This window comes from Thalassophryne amazonica, chromosome 5 (genome assembly GCF_902500255.1).
Source record: "Thalassophryne amazonica chromosome 5, fThaAma1.1, whole genome shotgun sequence".
Lineage (NCBI taxonomy): Eukaryota > Metazoa > Chordata > Actinopteri > Batrachoidiformes > Batrachoididae > Thalassophryne > Thalassophryne amazonica.
Genome location: NC_047107.1, coordinates 67127706 through 67146840, shown reverse-complemented (window position 1 = coordinate 67146840; position 19135 = coordinate 67127706). Strand labels below are relative to the sequence as shown.

The following is a 19135-nucleotide window of genomic DNA, read 5'->3' as shown; positions in this document are numbered from 1 at the left end:
GCTGGAAAATTATTGTAAAAATTGGATAACACACTCTCCTTTCATATTACATGGAAAAATGCATCAGCAGTGGGGTTTGAACCAGGAACTTTCCGCAGTGAAACCAAGCACACTAACCACTTTTCCACCATCCCTGCAACCACCATCTGTATCTTGTAATTTGTTAAAGTCTACACTGCATCACGTGCATGCATAAAAAAAAAGGTCATATGCAAGTCACTTCAGCTAGTAATGTGAATGCAGCTGAACAGGTGTACTTAATAATGTACATTAACCTTATACTATCTTTTGGCTTGTGCCACAAACTGGACTACAGGCTTGAATGAGCCACTGTAGTGATGGTGTGAGGCCAGAAAAAGAGATGTTGAATGAAGGTTAAAAAATGGTGTGGTCAACGTTAAGGATATCTAAAAGTTAATGATGAAATTCTTCCAGAAATGATTATATGAAATATGTTACATTATGTGACACCTAAATAGATATTAGTCATTTGATCGGTGGATTGTATGTTACGTGACATTCAGTAGTTGTCCCGTTGTATGAGTGACATCACGTACCATGCATTTACTGTGCATTTTTGTCCCATACGTTTCACTGTATTGTATGCTTCCATGATGGCAGTGTTAAATCCAGTGACCACAGTGTTGAAGAGGTATCAGACAAAAAAATTTGGACAAGTTTGTATTGTGATTTTCCACTGACTGAAGAAAGCAGACATGTGCACCACACAGCCTGTTAAGCTCCTCAGCAGCTCTTTCTGAATTCAGCGTTGTGTGAGCATGTCGCCTGCAGGGCAGAGCGAACTGCTGGGGAGCCCTGCTCTCTGATTCCTCCTCCAAGAACAAACACGTAATTTTAAGTAAAATATCAAATGATGGAGATCTGTTTCGGTGTCATATAAAACAAACAATGAATGATTTCCATTTGTGCAGTGGAAAGAACAGTTTCATTCATTTGAAAGCAGGAACATGACATTCAGTGTGGCTGGTGCTGCATTGAAAAGCATGTTCCATCTTTCAACTCATGCAAATACAACCCCTGGCAAAAATTATGGAATCACCGGCCTCTGAGGATGTTCATTCAGTTGTTTAATTTTGTAGAAAAAAAGCAGATCACAGACATGACACAAAACCAAAGTCATTTCAAATGGCAACTTTCTGGCTTTAAGAAACACTATAAGAAATCAGGAAAAAAATTGTGGCAGTCAGTAACGGTTACTTTTTTAGACCAAGCAGAGGGAAAAAACTATGGAATCACTCAATTCTGAGGAAAAAATTATGGAAATTTTCATTCCATCATTTCATCCCAACAAAAGAACGCTCCAACACATCACTAGTATTTTGTTGCATCACCTCTGGCTTTTATAACAGCTTGCAGTCTCTGAGGCATGGACTTAATGAGTGACAAACAGTACTCTTCATCAGTCTGGCTCCAACTTTCTCTGATTGCTGTTGCCAGATCAGCTTTGCAGGTTAGAGCCTTGTCATGGACCATTTTCTTCAACTTCCACCAAAGATTTTCAATTGGACTAAGATCCGGACTTTTTGCAGGCCATGACATTGACCCTATGTGTCTTTTTGCAAGGAATGTTTTCACAGTTTTTGCTCTATGGCAAGATGCATTATCATCTTGAAAAATGATTTCATCATCCCCAAACATCCTTTCAATTGATGGGATAAGAATAGTGTCCAAAATATCAACGTAAACTTGTGCATTTATTGATGATGTAATGACAGCCATCTCCCCAGTGCCTTTACCTGACGTGCAGCCCCATATCATCAATGACTGTGGAAATTTACATGTTCTCTTCAGGCAGTCATCTTTACAAATCTAACTGGAACGGCACCAAACAAAAGTTCCAGCATCATCACCTTGCCCAATGCAGATTCGAGATTCATCACTGAATATGACTTTCATCCAGTCATCCACAGTCCACGACTGCTTTTCCTTAGCCCATTGTAACCTTGTTTTTTTCTGTTTAGGTGTTAATGATGGCTTTCGTTTAGCTTTTCTGTATGTAAATCCCATTTCCTCTAGGCAGTTTCTTACAGTTCGGTCACGGACGTTGACTCCAGTTTCCTCCCATTCGTTCCTCATTTGTTTTGTTGTGTATTTTCGATTTTTGAGACATATTGCTTTAAGTTTTCTGTCTTGACGCTTTGATGTCTTCCTTGGTCTACAAGTATGTTTGCCTTTAACAACCTTCCCATGTTGTTTGTATTTGGTCCAGAGTTTAGACACAGTTGACTGTGAATAACCAACATCTTTTGCAACACTGCGTGATGATTTACCCTCTTTTAAGAGTTTGATAATCCTTTCCTTTGTTTCAACTGACATCTCTCGTGTTGGAGCCATGATTCATGTCAGTCCACTTGGTGCAACAGCTCTCCAAGGTGTGTTCACTCCTTTTTAGATGCAGACTAACGAGCAGATCTGATTTGATGCAGGTGTTAGTTTTGGGGATGAAAATTTACAGGGTGATTCCATAATTTATTCCTCAGAATTGAGTAAGTCCATATTTTTTTCCCTCTGCTTGGTCTAAAAAAGTAACCGTTACTGACTGCCACAATTATTTTTCTTGATTTCTTATAGTGTTTCTTAAAGCCAGAAAGTTGCCATTTGAAATGACTTTAGTTTTGTGTCATGTCAGTGATCTGCTTTTTTTCTACAGAATTAAACAACTGAATGAACATCCTCCGAGGCCGGTGATTCCATAATTTTTGCCAGGGGTTGTATTCTTAACATTGCGCTCATAAACATTCATTATTTGTGCAATATTTACAGTGACAGATAAGAATTATATAAGTGTACTTTTTAAAAAATGGCTCATTGGATGAACTTGGATGTTTAATTTTGAGCAGTATTTCCATTCAACAAATTTATACTGTACATCCCCACCTAAATTACATTTTTATTGTTTAGCTATATTTTATTTCTTTTATTTTCATTTATTATTTTGAATATTATTATTTTGGCAGGACATCTTGTCCAAAATAGAACTGAGTTTATCCAATGAGTCATTTTGTGTGTGTGTGTGTGTGTGTGTGTGTGTGTGTGTGTGTGTGTGTGTGTGTGTGTGTGTGTGTGTGTGTGTGTGTGTGTGTGTGTGTGTGTGTGTGTACCCTCCAAACTGTTGTTCTCTTTCCCCCTTTGGGGAGGAGGGAGGTCCAAGTTTTCAAACAGTGAAATATGACAAATATCCATTATTTTGGATATCGTCATCATGGCAATCCCTCTGTGGTGAGGAAGATGGTCTCATCATCAATTTCCAGATGGGGATTGTGGACACGGAGAAGACTGAACAGGCCCAGTCTTGATGTGTACTGTTTCTGACAGACATTGCACATGGTTACTGTGGGAAGCTTCTGCCAATCAGGATCTTTCTCTCTGTCCTTCCACTTTCTGATCTTCTCCTCTGTATTGTTCATCAGCATTTTTCAAAGACATCTACTCCTGTATCATGCTCACCAGCTCGCCAGGTCTTCCAGTCGATGGAGTAGCTCTTGAGGTTGTGCTCCAGTAGGACCTTGTAGTGAATATTCTGCCCTACTGTGGATCATTTTCCATCACTCAGCTGGGAGTAGACTTTCTGCTTGGGGTATGCAGTGCAGCATATAAAATCTATGTCCAGGGTTGATCTAGAGGTGCCTCTGCATTCATTTGTTTAATGTAGGAATGTCATTGTACACTGACAAACACACAGTCCTCGACAGACAGATGGGAAATCCCAGATGATCGGGATCTGAAGACCTGCTGCAGGATTCATCTGTCTTCACAGCTGTTGGGTTCCAAGCCATTATGTCCTTCACCTGCTCCACCATTGAGGACTTCTTTTTTCACCAGAGCCCCATTAGCTGTCTAGTGTTCAGGGTTCCTGTTGGGCCTTCATGGCTACCGTACCAGCCAGGGTGCACACAAGGTCCCTGCCGTATTTCACCCCAAACAGGCAATCCCCTGCTTCATCCATTACCAAGGTGCGGAAGATGGGTTGGACTTTGACAGCCACTGTATGTCGCACGCTAGTAAGAATGTAATAAACTAAATTTGCCTCCTTGAACCGTACTTTACTCTCTCTATTGCAGACATCTTTGCAAAAAGTATAATGCTAACAATGTCACTAATATATAAAGAATGCAAACATATCACAGACAAAAGTAGTAAGTCCCTTCAGCTGCTTACTTGTTTTCACTCAGGGTGGCCACAGCAAATCCGAGGTGGATCTGCATGCTGAATTGTTGAATTTATGCCGGATGCCCATCCTGACGAAACACCAGAAACAAGCTCACTAATAAAAGTAAATTTGTTAAAAGTAATTAAATACCATTTGTAATATTACTGTTTCAACAGACATGATGGAGGATTCTGAGATTGTAGTTGTTATGACATCAAGTTGGATAAATTAGTGCACTGTATTTCAGCATGTTTCCCAGCAAAAGATAATCTGACCATGTGCATACGTGCGTGTGTGTTGTAGCTTGTAATTTCTGACATTACAACATGTCATGAACGCGGCATAATGTCTTTTTCTGGCTGCTCTGCTAGGGGTCACCACAGCAGCTCATTATCATACTCACATCTGCTGGTTATATAATTTCTTGCCCAATACTATAATATGATTAAAACTCCTTTCTTTTGGCTTGTCCAGCAAGAACTATTATCGGCATTATTGAATATGCAGAACATCACCAAATCAGCCAGTACTTAGTTTAATTAACTGCTGTAGATTTGCCTCTGTTGTTGGTCATTTTTTCCCTACTGCACCATGACGCTGGATTTTGGGGTTCCCCAACCTACCAAATCCCACTTTAATCCTTTATTATCAGAACAGAATAAGGCTGCTCATGACCAAGTTCTACCTTCTGTCAGTTCTGTTTCAGCGTTTTGCGATTTACTCACATCAGTAGAAGCAACCAAAACCAATTCATACTGCAGGCTTGACGAGCATTGCTGTAGATTTAATTTATTAATGAATGAGAGGGAAAATGTGGTTATTTCCTGCACACATCAACAGACGTGTCAAATTAAGCAGTAAATTTTCTGAATTACAAAATGCAAACCATATGTATCTGTCAGTTCTTGTTGAGCTCTCAGTCTGACTCTCTTTATTGGATCCCATAGGAGCCTGAACGCGAGAAGGGTGCATGCAGCCAGCTTTGTGGATTGTTGCCAAGTGTGTCAAACAAACACAAGCACATTACAATTGCATGACAGTGATTAGCAAAGTGTTTTAACACCTCTCAGTTGTGATGCCTGTTTCTGGAATCACTGATGGCACATTAAACCTGTAGAGAGGAGGAGCAAACAAAACAAACAGCAACACAGGGGGGAAACCATGACCGGAAAACACACATGAGAAAGCAGATCTCAGAGAGAATGAGAGGGTGGAGGGCACTGTTGAAAATGTACATGAGAAAATGCAACTGTGGAGGTTGAACAAATAAACCAACACAGTATGTGATAACCAATGAGAGATGACAGGAAATCTTGAGAACTACAGTTTGAGTGAGGCAGAAAATGGGGATTTGAGCCACAGCGAGCGCCAGCTGGTACTGCAAATACTCACTTGGGGCTGTGCTGACAAGGAACGGAACCAACTAGTAAAACACACACACACAATGCCACATGTGCTCACAAAACATGAAAAGATCACCCAGTATGAGTGTATGATTGTTGTTCTTTTTGTGTCATCAGTCTTTCACTGACACCCAATAGGACCTCAGTCAGTTTTGGAAGAAAACAGTTCTTCATGGCAAAATCGATGCCTTGACATATGGTTTTTCCTCAAGAGGTCCTTTCCAGAATGAAGTGTAGCCACAATGATGGCCATTATTATTATTATTATTATTATTACTGCTGCCCTGAGATAGAACGGCATCCTGTCCAGGGTGTACCACCCTCTCGTCCTGTGACACTTGATTGGAGTAAGCGGGTATAGAAAATAGATGGATGGATGGATGGATGGATGGATGGATGGATGGATGGATGGATGGATGGATGGATGGATGGATGGATGGATGGATGGATGGATGGATGGATGGATGGATGGATGGATGGATGGATGGATGGATGGATGGATATTATTATTACTACTAGGCTTTGGAAAAGCCTAGATATGTAGTCTCTAAAATGCAGTGAGTGAATAAAAGAATGAATGAAAGAGTCCATCCAGTCTAGTTTTCATTCATTCATTCATTCAGTCATTTACTGCTGCTTGTCCAGGTCTGGGTCACGGTGAGGGACTGGACCCTGTCTAGTTTGTTCAAACAATAAGTCCAAAATAATAAGTGCTATATCAGCTTGTAGATCACCAAATTAAAAGCAGATATAATGAGGATAAACCCTTTTGCAGCTGATTAACTTTAATGCACCATTTTAAAGACATGCAGGTTAGGTGAAATGTAAACTTTATAATTGTCCAGGTCTCCTTTGCAAAACAGGTCTCGATCTCAATGGGACTAACCTGATAAAATAAAGGTTAAATTAAAATTTTACTCAAACAGGCAGTTTTGTTTCGCCTTTGAAGTATATGCCACAGATGTATCTGCCACCTGCTGGATGGTTAGTGGACGCTTGATTAATGGTGGATAAGTTGCAGCAGTGCAGTCGGTAAGACAATTTTGGCACAAAATTGCGCTTAATCACAGACATAAAGCTTTCGTTTCTGGTTGTTTTACAGTAGATATGTTCTCAAACAAAGAGAATATGGTCATACCCAGCCCAGTCTCACATTTTTTTTTCGTGCTCCCGTGACGAAATGAGACAAATTTTTGTGACGGAGCTTTTTTTTAACTCACTATTCCTAACCCTACTCCCACCCCCAACCCTAACCTTAACCATAACCTAATACTCCTTCCCCCCACCCTAACCATAACCACCCCGACACCCCCTGCTTCAGTTTTAATTTCGTGCAGCCATCACGGAATGAATGACAATGAATTTGTGCTGCCGTGATGAAAATGAGGCACTTTTCATCACAATATCACAAACCAATAGATTAATGTATATTTTGTGCTGCTGAATCACGACTTGCCGTGAGACCAGGTTGTCATAACACCACACAAGGCCAAAGAAAGGATTTTTGGATCAGTTTATCTGCTCAAGAAAGAGAGGGAGATGGTCAAGCCAAGCCTGCTTGTAATACACAACTTTGGATTTCTTTTTCTTTTTTTAGACAGAACAAATGACCTGCCTGGTGGGCATAATAACAAAGTCAGCTACACATTAACCATAAGGCCCACCTGTATGCACTATCTAAAGGAGATTTTCCCAAGATTATTTCATGAATATAACCAAGTGGAACACTAGCAAAATCTAGATACCTCAGACGTGCATTTGATTTCAGTTCAGGATGGCACATTATAATAGAAAAATTATTCTTAACGCAACCTAGAACATTAGTATTTGTATTCCATTCAGTTTGGGGTTTTTTTGTTTGTTTGTCTGTTTGTTACCTCCGCCAAGGAGATTATGTTTCCCGTCGCGTCCGTTTGTTTGTTGGTTGGTTGGTTAGCAGGATTACTCAAAAAAATCCTCAACAGATTTCAATGAAATTTTTTACCAGGGGTGTATCTTGGCCTAACTTAAAAGTGATTAAATTTTGGTAATGATCCGGAACACAATCCGGATCCAGTAATGTTTTTAAGGATTCTTTATGATTGCAGGATAGGGCCAATTTCAAGATTTTTGCATCTAACTTCATGAAGATGGGTCACAAAGGTTGAACAAAAATTAAGTTACGACACAACAATAATTTAGCATTTGTTTCTCCTCATTGAATAAACTTGTCATTAGAAAATAAAAAAAAACTTGTGCAGTTCATGCAGTTTCTCTTTATAAATATATTTGCTGAAGATCTGACGGTTTAACCCTCTGGGACCGACGCCATCATATACAACAGCTGAGACCAAGCTTTACTAAATTATAAATAACTTTTTAATGATATGAGATAGAAACGTACGTTGTTTTTTTTTTTTTTTGCTGAAAGGTTAACTCCGCGGACTTTTGAGCCACCATCCACCATCTTTGTACTCCTCATAGAAGCTGTGTGATGACGTGCGCAATGTGAGTGTACAATCGGAATTGGTTCACCGCCACATGGCTTTCCAAAATCCAATCGTAGGGCAGATTCACCTCATGTGACACACCAAAGATCGTTTTTAGGAGTGATGTGTTACTAGTTTATTATAGTTTGCTGTGTGTTTTGAATAAATGTGTGTGGAAAATTATATTCCGCTTTACTTTTTCCTTTCTTATTTCTTATTGTAAACCTTTATTACACTTATGAAACACAACTATAGCATATATATTTTGAAAGTACAGGTTGTCCTGAAAAAAGAGACATAAAACTTGATTGTGGGATGCAGGGAGAGCTGTTAACAGCCATAATAAAAATTTATGTCAGGTGAGTGAACTGTCCAAAAAATGCCTTCCGATCCCAGAGGGTTAACCACTAAATCTGAAACATGATGGTAGATGCGTGAAACGACATGGAATAAGTCTCTTTGCCAAAGGGTATTCCATGTGATGTCAGTGACCCTATGGCCTTGGTGGAGGTTTACGTTCTCCGAGTGCTTCTAGTTTGTTTTTTGTATGTGTGTTCTCAACTGCATATTGATTAATATCCATCATTATAACAAGGGAATATATTGTATCACTGTACTGCTTCACTGTTGCAATGGTGATAATAATAATCCTTTTCAGTAAAACCTGCAGATGTTGTGATCCATATCACCATTGGTAAATTATGTACCAGCTTTATACACAGTACATTTTGCAGAGTAAAATATACTCTGACAGGACAACATTTGGTCCCAGTCCAAACATATAAATGGTAAATGGTAAATGGACTGCATTTATACAGCACTTTTCCATCTGCATCAGACGCTCAAAGTGCTTTACAATTATGCCTCACATTCACCCCGATGTCAGGGTGCTGCCATACAAGGCGTTCACTATACACTGGGGGCAATACTCTATCACAGTGCCAAATCAATTCTATCACAGGGTCAAATCAATTCTATCATGCTGTTAATGATTCTGATTGGAGTCGAAAAATGAGATTTGATAAGAATGTAGATGTAACAGGGTCAATTATGCAGCAACAATGTGTGTATGCAAAAATATGTTGTACATTAGTTATTGGTATAATTACACAAAATCTGTGTAACCTTGATTTTATTTTTATTCATTCATTTTAGTTAATACCTGACAGGTTGGGGGGGGGGGGTGTGAGTGTAACGGAGGCCAGCACGTGTCGCTGTGCAGATGTAGTTAGTAAACCTCACTCTCAACAGCTCAAAAGGATTATCTGGTCACAAGGCCAGAGCCCTGGGTTTTAGCCTTCTGGTTAGAGAGTCCGACTCTCATGCTGGAGATCGTGAGTTTGCGTCCCGAGGGGAGCGAATGGGCGGAGTCATAACTACACAACGCAGAGTGCAGCCGCTACATAGAGATGATTTCACTCTATAATAGAGCGTATTTAACTCTATTTGAACTGCGGCCAAATCCTGGCAGAGTATATTTTACTTTGCTAAATTTGTGTACCAGCTTGTTTTGTCTGTTTGAAATCAGCAACTAACTGTGTAATAATGTGGAAATGTCAATTGGAATGTCAGTTGTATGGCAATGGCATTTAAATTGGAAGATAGAGCCCAAAATCTTTGGAGTCAACAATGTAAACATACAGTATATGACCAATCACCACTACTAGTGCAGCAGATAAGAGAACATTTACAAAGGAATCTTTCAAATGGTGATGCAAGCACCAACTTTGGCACAAATACAACTGACACATGAGTCTTTTGAAAAAGCATATTGTCCACTTGAATTTTCAATAGGCAACCAGGGAGGGGTCAATTACAGTTTTTGCCGATTGCTTCCACACATTTTGCAAAGTTCGCTCACTGTGTCAAAACGCTACACACAAGCAAATTAAGACACAACACTTGTTGTAAAACACCTCTGTCTAAATGAAACCCTACAATCAAAACCTAACAGTCCCTTCAAAAAATGTCATTCTAGAAACAAAATGATAACACACATGCACCATTTTGAAACACTTTCAAATCAACAGCAACACACTGATGTGTTTTATACAAAACACTGAAGTCAAAATATGTTTATGTATGTTTTTCTCAAATGAGCTGAAAGTTACAGTATTTAGCAACAAAAGTGTTATTTCCCCATTTTTGTTTTTTGTTGTTTTGTTATTACAAAGAAATAGAAAATTCTCATAAATACCTTCAGAAAAAGAGTAATGTGCAGTTCAAATTCAAAACACAAATCTAAACAATGAAAACAAGTGGTTACAGTATTGTAGTTTACATACATGGCACAGTAACATCAGAATGATATTGGACCCTTTGTCTAGCTTCCCTCAGTGTGAGGCCATGGTTCATCACATGGTCCACCAAAGTTGCTTGAATTTCATCTGAAACATTTGTCCTTTTTGCTCGTCTTTGTCCTTGTCCACATACAGTGGGGCAAGAAAGTATTTAGTCAGCCCTGATTGTGCAAGTTCTCCTACTTAGACAGATGAGAGAGGCCTGTAATTTTCATCATAGGTACACTTCAACTATGAGAGACAAAATGAAAAAAAAAATCCAGGAAATCACATTGTAGGATTTTTAAGGATTTAAGGATTCAAGGATTCAAAAGAATTTTATTGTCATATGCACAAAGGAACATGTTCCCTGCACAATGAAATGTGTTTACTGCATTTAACCCATCCTAATTGCCAGTTAGGAGCAGAAGTCGCCTTTAGGCGCCCGGGGACCAGCTCCAGATGTATATCCTGCCTTAGGTCAACAGCAGGGCTGAGCAAACCATGACCGGCCTCATGACGACAGACGACACACACACAACACACATAAGCCGGCCCGGTACATGAACACATATAAAAAGCACACACAAGGTAAAACTTGGGAAAGAAAAACCTTCATTGCTGCTGCATTGAATCATGCAGCAGCAATGCAGGAAAAAACCCATCAGCACAACAAACAATGATCACCCACAACAACAGGACGAGAGACGACGACCGAGATTTGTAAGAGTCCAGTTATCAGACAGAACACCCGGAGGCCGCCTTTAGGCGCCATTAACGGCCTTGTTCGTCCATACTGGAGGGAGGAGGGGCCCAGCCCTGAACAGTCCACTGTCCACAGTCAACGTCAGAGCTGGAGAAGCTGAGGGTGGGGGGAGACCAGGGGAGTGAGGCATGAGCGTTGTTCTTCTCCAGGAGGTTTTTATCACAGCGGCCTTGAAGTGCAGCTGTGTTTTGGGAAGCTGAATGAAAATCCAGATTAGCAGACGCCTGAAAGATTCCACAGTCTGAGACAGAGTGGCTTTCAATACATCTGAATTAGGAGAGGAGATGTGGTCATTACTGACGATCAATGCAGTTTTCCAGTGCAGCCATTCTTCCGGAGATGGTATCCAACGCGCGGTTAACTGAGTTGACACTGCCCTTCCAATCGAATCAATGATGTGGGGCAGCCTGGACGGGCCAATTATTGCCGTTTCCACTTTCTTAATTTTCCGGTAAACCAGCGCTATGCCCGCTCCACACAGCAGGAACCCGGTCACCACCATGCCAAATATATACACATCTTCGACGTCCTCCACAGACAGCGTGTAAAGGCACATGACCTGCCATTTTCTCCAACTGTCCATCACGTAACCCATCACATGTGTCCCAGCAGGACAGGTCGGGTCCTCTGCTCCCGAGTGTCTTGTAGAAAAAATAGTGTCAACTGCGTTCAGAGACCACTTTAACAGATCCATTTTTGCTGTTTCCAGAAGAGCAAAGCCGGCAGCCTCACAGACAACACGCCACAGAAGCAGGAAAGATAAGGAGGGAGGGAGAAGAGAAAAATGCGACCATCTCGGCCGAGAGCAATAATTTATTTGCAAATTATGGTGGAAAATAAGTATTTGGTCACCCACAAACAAGCAAGATTTCTGGCTCTCACAGACCTGTAACTTCTTTAAGAAGCTCTTCTGTCCTCCACCTGTTACCTGTCTTAATGGCACCTGTTTGAACTCATTATCTGTATAAAAGACACCTGTCCACCGCCTCAAACAGTCAGACTCCAAACTCCAAACTCCAAACTCAACCATGGCCAAGACCAAAGAGCTGTCGAAGGACACCAGGAAGAAAATTGTAGATGTGCACCAGGCTGGGAAGAGTGAGTCCACAATAGTCAAACAGGTTGGTGTGAATAAATCAACTGTGGGAGCAATTGTAATAAAATGGAAGACATACAAGACCACTGATATCTCCCTCGATCTGGGGCTCCATGCAAGATGTCATCCCGTGGGGTCAAAATGATCATGAGAACAGTGAACAAAAATCCCAGAACTACACGGAGGGACCTGATGAATGACCTGCAGAGAGCTGGGACCAAAGTAACAAAGGCTATACACTACGCAGAGAGGGACTCAAATCCTGTAGTGCCAGGCATGTCCCCCTGCGTAAGCCAGTACATGTCCAGGTCCCATCTGAAGTTTGCCAGAGAGCATATGCATGATCCAGAAGAGGACTGGGAGAATATCATGTGGTCAGATGAAACCAAAATAGAACTTTTTGGTAAAAACTCAACTCGTATTTGGAGAAAGAAGAATGCTGAGTTGCATTCCAAGAACACCATACCTACTGTCAAGCATGGGGGTGGAAACATCATGCTTTGGGGCTGTTTTTCAGCAAAGGGGACAGGACGACTGATACGTGTTAAGGGAAGAATGAACATGGCCATGTATCGTGAGATTTTAAGCCAAAACCTCCTTCAATCAGTGAGAGCACTGAAGATACAACATGGCTGGGTCTTCCAGCATGATAATGATCCCAAACACACCACTCGGGCAACGAAGGAGTGGCTCCGTAAAAAGCATTTCAAGGTCCTGGAGTGGCCAAACCAGTCTCCAGACCTCAACCCCATAAAAAACTTGTTGAGGGAGTTGAAAGTCCGTGTTGCCCAGCGACAGCCCCAAAACATCACTGCTCTAGAGGCGATCTGCATGGAGGAATGGGCCAAAATACCAGCTACAGTGTATGCAAACCTGCTGAAGACTTACAGGAAATGTTTGACCTCTGTCATTGCCAACAAAGATTATGTTATAAAGTACTGAGTTGAATTTTTGTTATTGACCAAATACTTATATTTTCCACTATAATTCACAAATAAATTCTTTAAAAATCCCACAATGTGATTTCCTGGATTTTTTTCTCATTTTGTCTCTCATAGTTGAAGTGTACCTATGATGAAAATTACAGAACTCTCTCATCTTTCTAAGTATGAGAACTTGCACAATCAGGGGCTGACTAAATACTTTTTGGCCCCACTATCTCTCTTTGCCTTCCTTGTCTGCTTCCTCTTTCTCTGGGTGTTACCACCTTCATGATTGCAGATTTGATAAAATGTCTTACCTGAGCTCTATTTGTAGTGCCAAATGCCAGACTGATTGGTGGTGAGTTTTCTGTGTGAGTGTTGGCGGATGTATGCATAAGTACTTCCAATTGCCAGATGTGTTTTGCATTTTTATTAAAAGTGTTTTCCCAATGATAACAAGGTATTTTATCTTTGAGTTCAGTGTCTACTGTAGGAAACTGTGGAATGTTCTGCAACAAATGTGTTGAAGAATTGCAAGCAAAGTGCAAAGCAGAAAATGTGTTTAATGTATTGTCACACTGTTTTAGCTATTGTTACAAAAAGTTTTGGATTTGACGTTTTAGTCTAAGCATTCACTTTTTGGGTATAAGCAGTTGGCAAAAACTGTAGTACCCCATAACTCCATAACATTCAGTCACAGATTGTCCAAACTATACCTTTTTAGAATCTCCGTGATCAGACAAATAATGTGGTGTAGTTTTCAAAATGATTGGAGCATCTTTTATTTTGACCCCTGTGTAGTTCTTCAGTTGACCTCTACCTGGCTGCCGATTGAAAATTCAAGCGGACACCCTGCCTTTTCAAAAGGGCAATGTCTAAGGTGTATTTGTGCCAAATTTGGTGCTTGCATCACCACTCTACTGGTGGTTGGCTCTCACTGCGGTATTGTATCACTTCCTGTTCCGGAGCACAGCGGTGTTTTTCTGTATCTGTTAGCTGTTTAATCTGCGCAGTTAGATTGATCTAGTTATCTAGATTACGATTTGTTTCCCAGTGTAATCTTTACGTGCCTTAACTAAAGCACTCATTCTGCTGAATCACCTCTAAATTATTTACACATTATTCACTTTGCGTGTTTTTAGGAATCCGCTAGCTTAGCGTAGCTACTAGCTCTTAGCCGATTTAGCATGGCGGCTTCTCCTGTCTCTCCCGCACTTTTCTGCTCTGGGTGTGAAATGTTTAGTTATTCCTCGGCCTCCTTTAGCAGTAATGGTACTTGTAATAAGTGTAGCTTATTCGTAGCTTTGGAGGCCAGGCTGGGCGAATTGGAGACTCGGCTCCGCACCGTGGAAAATTCTACAGCTAGCCAGGCCCCTGTAGTCGGTGCGGACCAAGGTAGCTTAGCCGCCGTTAGTTCCCCTCTGGCAGATCCCGAGCGGCCGGGAAAGCAGGCCGACTGGGTGACTGTGAGGAGGAAGCGTAGCCCTAAACAGAAGCCCCGTGTACACCGCCAACCCGTTCACATTTCTAACCGTTTTTCCCCACTCGACGACACACCCGCCGAGGATCAAACTCTGGTTATTGGCGACTCTGTTTTGAGAAATGTGAAGTTAGCGACACCAGCAACCATAGTCAATTGTCTTCCGGGGGCCAGAGCAGGCGACATTGAAGGAAATTTGAAACTGCTGGTTAAGGCTAAGCGTAAATTTGGTAAGATTGTAATTCACGTCGGCAGTAATGACACCCGGTTACGCCAATCGGAGGTCACTAAAATTAACATTAAATCGGTGTGTAACTTTGCAAAAACAATGTCGGACTCTGTAGTTTTCTCTGGGCCCCTCCCCAATCAGACCGGGAGTGACATGTTTAGCCGCATGTTCTCCTTGAATTGCTGGCTGTCTGAGTGGTGTCCAAAAAATGAGGTGGGCTTCATAGATAATTGGCAAAGCTTCTGGGGAAAACCTGGTCTTGTAGGAGAGACGGCATCCATCCACTTGGATGGAGCAGCTCTCATTTCTAGAAATCTGGCTAATTTTCTTAAATCCTCCAAACCGTGACTATCCAGGGTTGGGACCAGGAAGCAGAGTTGTAGTCTTACACACCTCTCTGCAGCTTCTCTCCCCCTGCCATCCCCTCATTACCCCATCCCCGTAGAGACGGTGCCTGCTCCCAGACTACCAATAACCAGCAAAAATCTATTTAAGCATAAAAATTCAAAAAGAAAAAATAATATAGCACCTTCTACTGCACCACAGACTAAAACAGTTAAATGTGGTCTATTAAACATTAGGTCTCTCTCTTCTAAGTCCCTGTTGGTAAATGATATAATAATTGATCAACATATTGATTTATTCTGCCTAACAGAAACCTGGTTACAGCAGGATGAATATGTTAGTTTAAATGAGTCAACACCCCCGAGTCACACTAACTGTCAGAATGCTCGTAGCACGGGCCGGGGCGGTGGATTAGCAGCAATCTTCCATTCCAGCTTATTAATTAATCAAAAACCCAGACAGAGCTTTAATTCATTTGAAAGCTTGTCTCTTAGTCTTGTCCATCCAAATTGGAAGTCCCAAAAACCAGTTTTATTTGTTATTATCTATCGTCCACCTGGTCGTTACTGTGAGTTTCTCTGTGAATTTTCAGACCTTTTGTCTGACTTAGTGCTTAGCTCAGATAAGATAATTATAGTGGGCGATTTTAACATCCACACAGATGCTGAGAATGACAGCCTCAACACTGCATTTAATCTATTATTAGACTCTATTGGCTTTGCTCAAAAAGTAAATGAGTCCACCCACCACTTTAATCATATCTTAGATCTTGTTCTGACTTATGGTATGGAAATAGAAGACTTAACAGTATTCCCTGAAAACTCCCTTCTGTCTGATCATTTTTTAATAACATTTACATTTACTCTGATGGACTACCCAGCAGTAGGGAATAAGTTTCATTACACTAGAAGTCTTTCAGAAAGCGCTGTAACTAGGTTTAAGGATATGATTCCTTCTTTATGTTCTCTAATGCCATATAACAACACAGTGCAGAGTAGCTACCTAAACTCTGTAAGGGAGATAGAGTATCTCATCAATAGTTTTACATCCTCATTGAAGACAACTTTGGATGCTGTAGCTCCTCTGAAAAAGAGAGCTTTAAATCAGAAGTGTCTGACTCCATGGTATAACTCTCAAACTCGTAGCTTAAAGCAGATAACCCGTAAGTTGGAGAGGAAATGGCGTCTCACTAATTTAGAAGATCTTCACTTAGCCTGGAAAAAGAGTCTGTTGCTCTATAAAAAAGCCCTCCGTAAAGCTAGGACATCTTTCTACTCATCACTAATTGAAGAAAATAAGAACAACCCCAGGTTTCTTTTCAGCACTGTAGCCAGGCTGACAAAGAGTCAGAGCTCTATTGAGCTGAGTATTCCATTATCTTTAACTAGTAATGAGTTCATGACTTTCTTTGCTAACAAAATTTTAACTATTAGAGAAAAAATTACTCATAACCATCCCAAAGACGTATCGTTATCTTTGGCTGCTTTCAGTGATGCCGGTATTTGGTTAGACTCTTTCTCTCCGATTGTTCTGTCTGAGTTATTTTCATTAGTTACTTCATCCAAACCATCAACATGTTTATTAGACCCCATTCCTACCAGGCTGCTCAAGGAAGCCCTACCATTATTTAATGCTTCGATCTTAAATATGATCAATCTATCTTTGTTAGTTGGCTATGTACCACAGGCTTTTAAGGTGGCAGTAATTAAACCATTACTTAAAAAGCCATCACTAGACCCAGCTATCTTAGCTAATTATAGGCCAATCTCCAACCTTCCTTTTCTCTCAAAAATTCTTGAAAGGGTAGTTGTAAAACAGCTAACTGATCATCTGCAGAGGAATGGTCTATTTGAAGAGTTTCAGTCAGGTTTTAGAATTCATCATAGTACAGAAACAGCATTAGTGAAGGTTACAAATGATCTTCTTATGGCCTCGGACAGTGGACTCATCTCTGTGCTTGTTCTGTTAGACCTCAGTGCTGCTTTTGATACTGTTGACCATAAAATTTTATTACAGAGATTAGAGCATGCCATAGGTATTAAAGGCACTGCGCTGCGGTGGTTTGAATCATATTTGTCTAATAGATTACAATTTGTTCATGTAAATGGGGAATCTTCTTCACAGACTAAAGTTAATTATGGAGTTCCACAAGGTTCTGTGCTAGGACCAATTTTATTCACTTTATATATGCTTCCCTTAGGCAGTATTATTAGACGGTATTGCTTAAATTTTCATTGTTACGCAGATGATACCCAGCTTTATCTATCCATGAAGCCAGAGGACACACACCAATTAGCTAAACTGCAGGATTGTCTTACAGACATAAAGACATGGATGACCTCTAATTTCCTGCTTTTAAACTCAGATAAAACTGAAGTTATTGTTCTTGGCCCCACAAATCTTAGAAACATGGTGTCTAACCAGATCCTTACTCTGGATGGCATTACCCTGACCTCTAGTAATACTGTGAGAAATCTTGGAGTCATTTTTGATCAGGATATGTCATTCAAAGCGCATATTAAACAAATATGTAGGACTGCTTTTTTGCATTTACGCAATATCTCTAAAATCAGAAAGGTCTTGTCTCAGAGTGATGCTGAAAAACTAATTCATGCATTTATTTCCTCTAGGCTGGACTATTGTAATTCATTATTATCAGGTTGTCCTAAAAGTTCCCTAAAAAGCCTTCAGTTAATTCAAAATGCTGCAGCTAGAGTGCTGACGGGGACTAGAAGGAGAGAGCATATCTCACCCATATTGGCCTCTCTTCATTGGCTTCCTGTTAATTCTAGAATAGAATTTAAAATTCTTCTTCTTACTTATAAGGTTTTGAATAATCAGGTCCCATCTTATCTTAGGGACCTCGTAGTACCATATCACCCCAATAGAGCGCTTCGCTCTCAGACTGCAGGCTTACTTGTAGTTCCTAGGGTTTGTAAGAGTAGAATGGGAGGCAGAGCCTTCAGCTTTCAGGCTCCTCTCCTGTGGAACCAGCTCCCAATTCAGATCAGGGAGACAGACACCCTCTCTACTTTTAAGATTAGGCTTAAAACTTTCCTTTTTGCTAAAGCTTATAGTTAGGGCTGGATCAGGTGACCCTGAACCATCCCTTAGTTATGCTGCTATAGACGTAGACTGCTGGGGGGTTCCCATGATGCACTGTTTCTTTCTCTTTTTGCTCTGTATGCACCACTCTGCATTTAATCATTAGTGATCGATCTCTGCTCCCCTCCACAGCATGTCTTTTTCCTGGTTCTCTCCCTCAGCCCCAACCAGTCCCAGCAGAAGACTGCCCCTCCCTGAGCCTGGTTCTGCTGGAGGTTTCTTCCTGTTAAAAGGGAGTTTTTCCTTCCCACTGTAGCCAAGTGCTTGCTCACAGGGGGTCGTTTTGACCGTTGGGGTTTTACATCATTATTGTATGGCCTTGCCTTACAATATAAAGCGCCTTGGGGCAACTGTTTGTTGTGATTTGGCGCTATATAAAAAAAAAATTGATTGATTGATTGATTGATTTGAAAGATTTTTTCAGTTATTCACTGCACCATACACGATACAACACAAAACAAAAATGTCTGCAAAAATGTATTTGAAATGGAAAAAACAAATTAAAATGTGTGAAATACCAAGTGTTCCAATACTTTTGAGGGCAAATGAGAAACAACTGAGGAGCAGCATTTTACATCTCATATATAGTGCAGCAGATAAGAGAATATTTATAGTGAAATCCTGCAAATGTTGATACAAGCATCAAATTTAGCACAAATAATCCAGAGACATGAACTCTTTTGAAAAAAACTGATTGGCCACTTGAATTTTCAATAGGCAGCCAGGTAGGGGTCAATTGAAGAATTACGCAGGGGTCAAAATTAAAAGATGCTCCAATCATATAGAAAGCTATGCCACATTATTTGCCTGATCATAAAGATTCCAAAAAGGTATAGTGTGGATAATCTGTGACTCAATGTTATGGAGTTA

General features: G+C 40.7%; 1 protein-coding gene and 1 long non-coding RNA gene across 5 annotated transcripts in view; one reads left to right on the top strand and one right to left on the bottom strand.

The window, feature by feature from the left end:
- Positions 1–19135, bottom strand: part of grid2 (glutamate receptor, ionotropic, delta 2) — a 2248146-nt gene that overhangs the window by 2194535 nt on the left and 34476 nt on the right. The window lies entirely within an intron of this gene.
- Positions 631–17963, top strand: LOC117510677. Its single transcript, XR_004560790.1, has 4 exons — positions 631–943; positions 11400–11406; positions 12951–12960; positions 17953–17963. It is a non-coding gene; the product is annotated as an uncharacterized LOC117510677 (long non-coding RNA).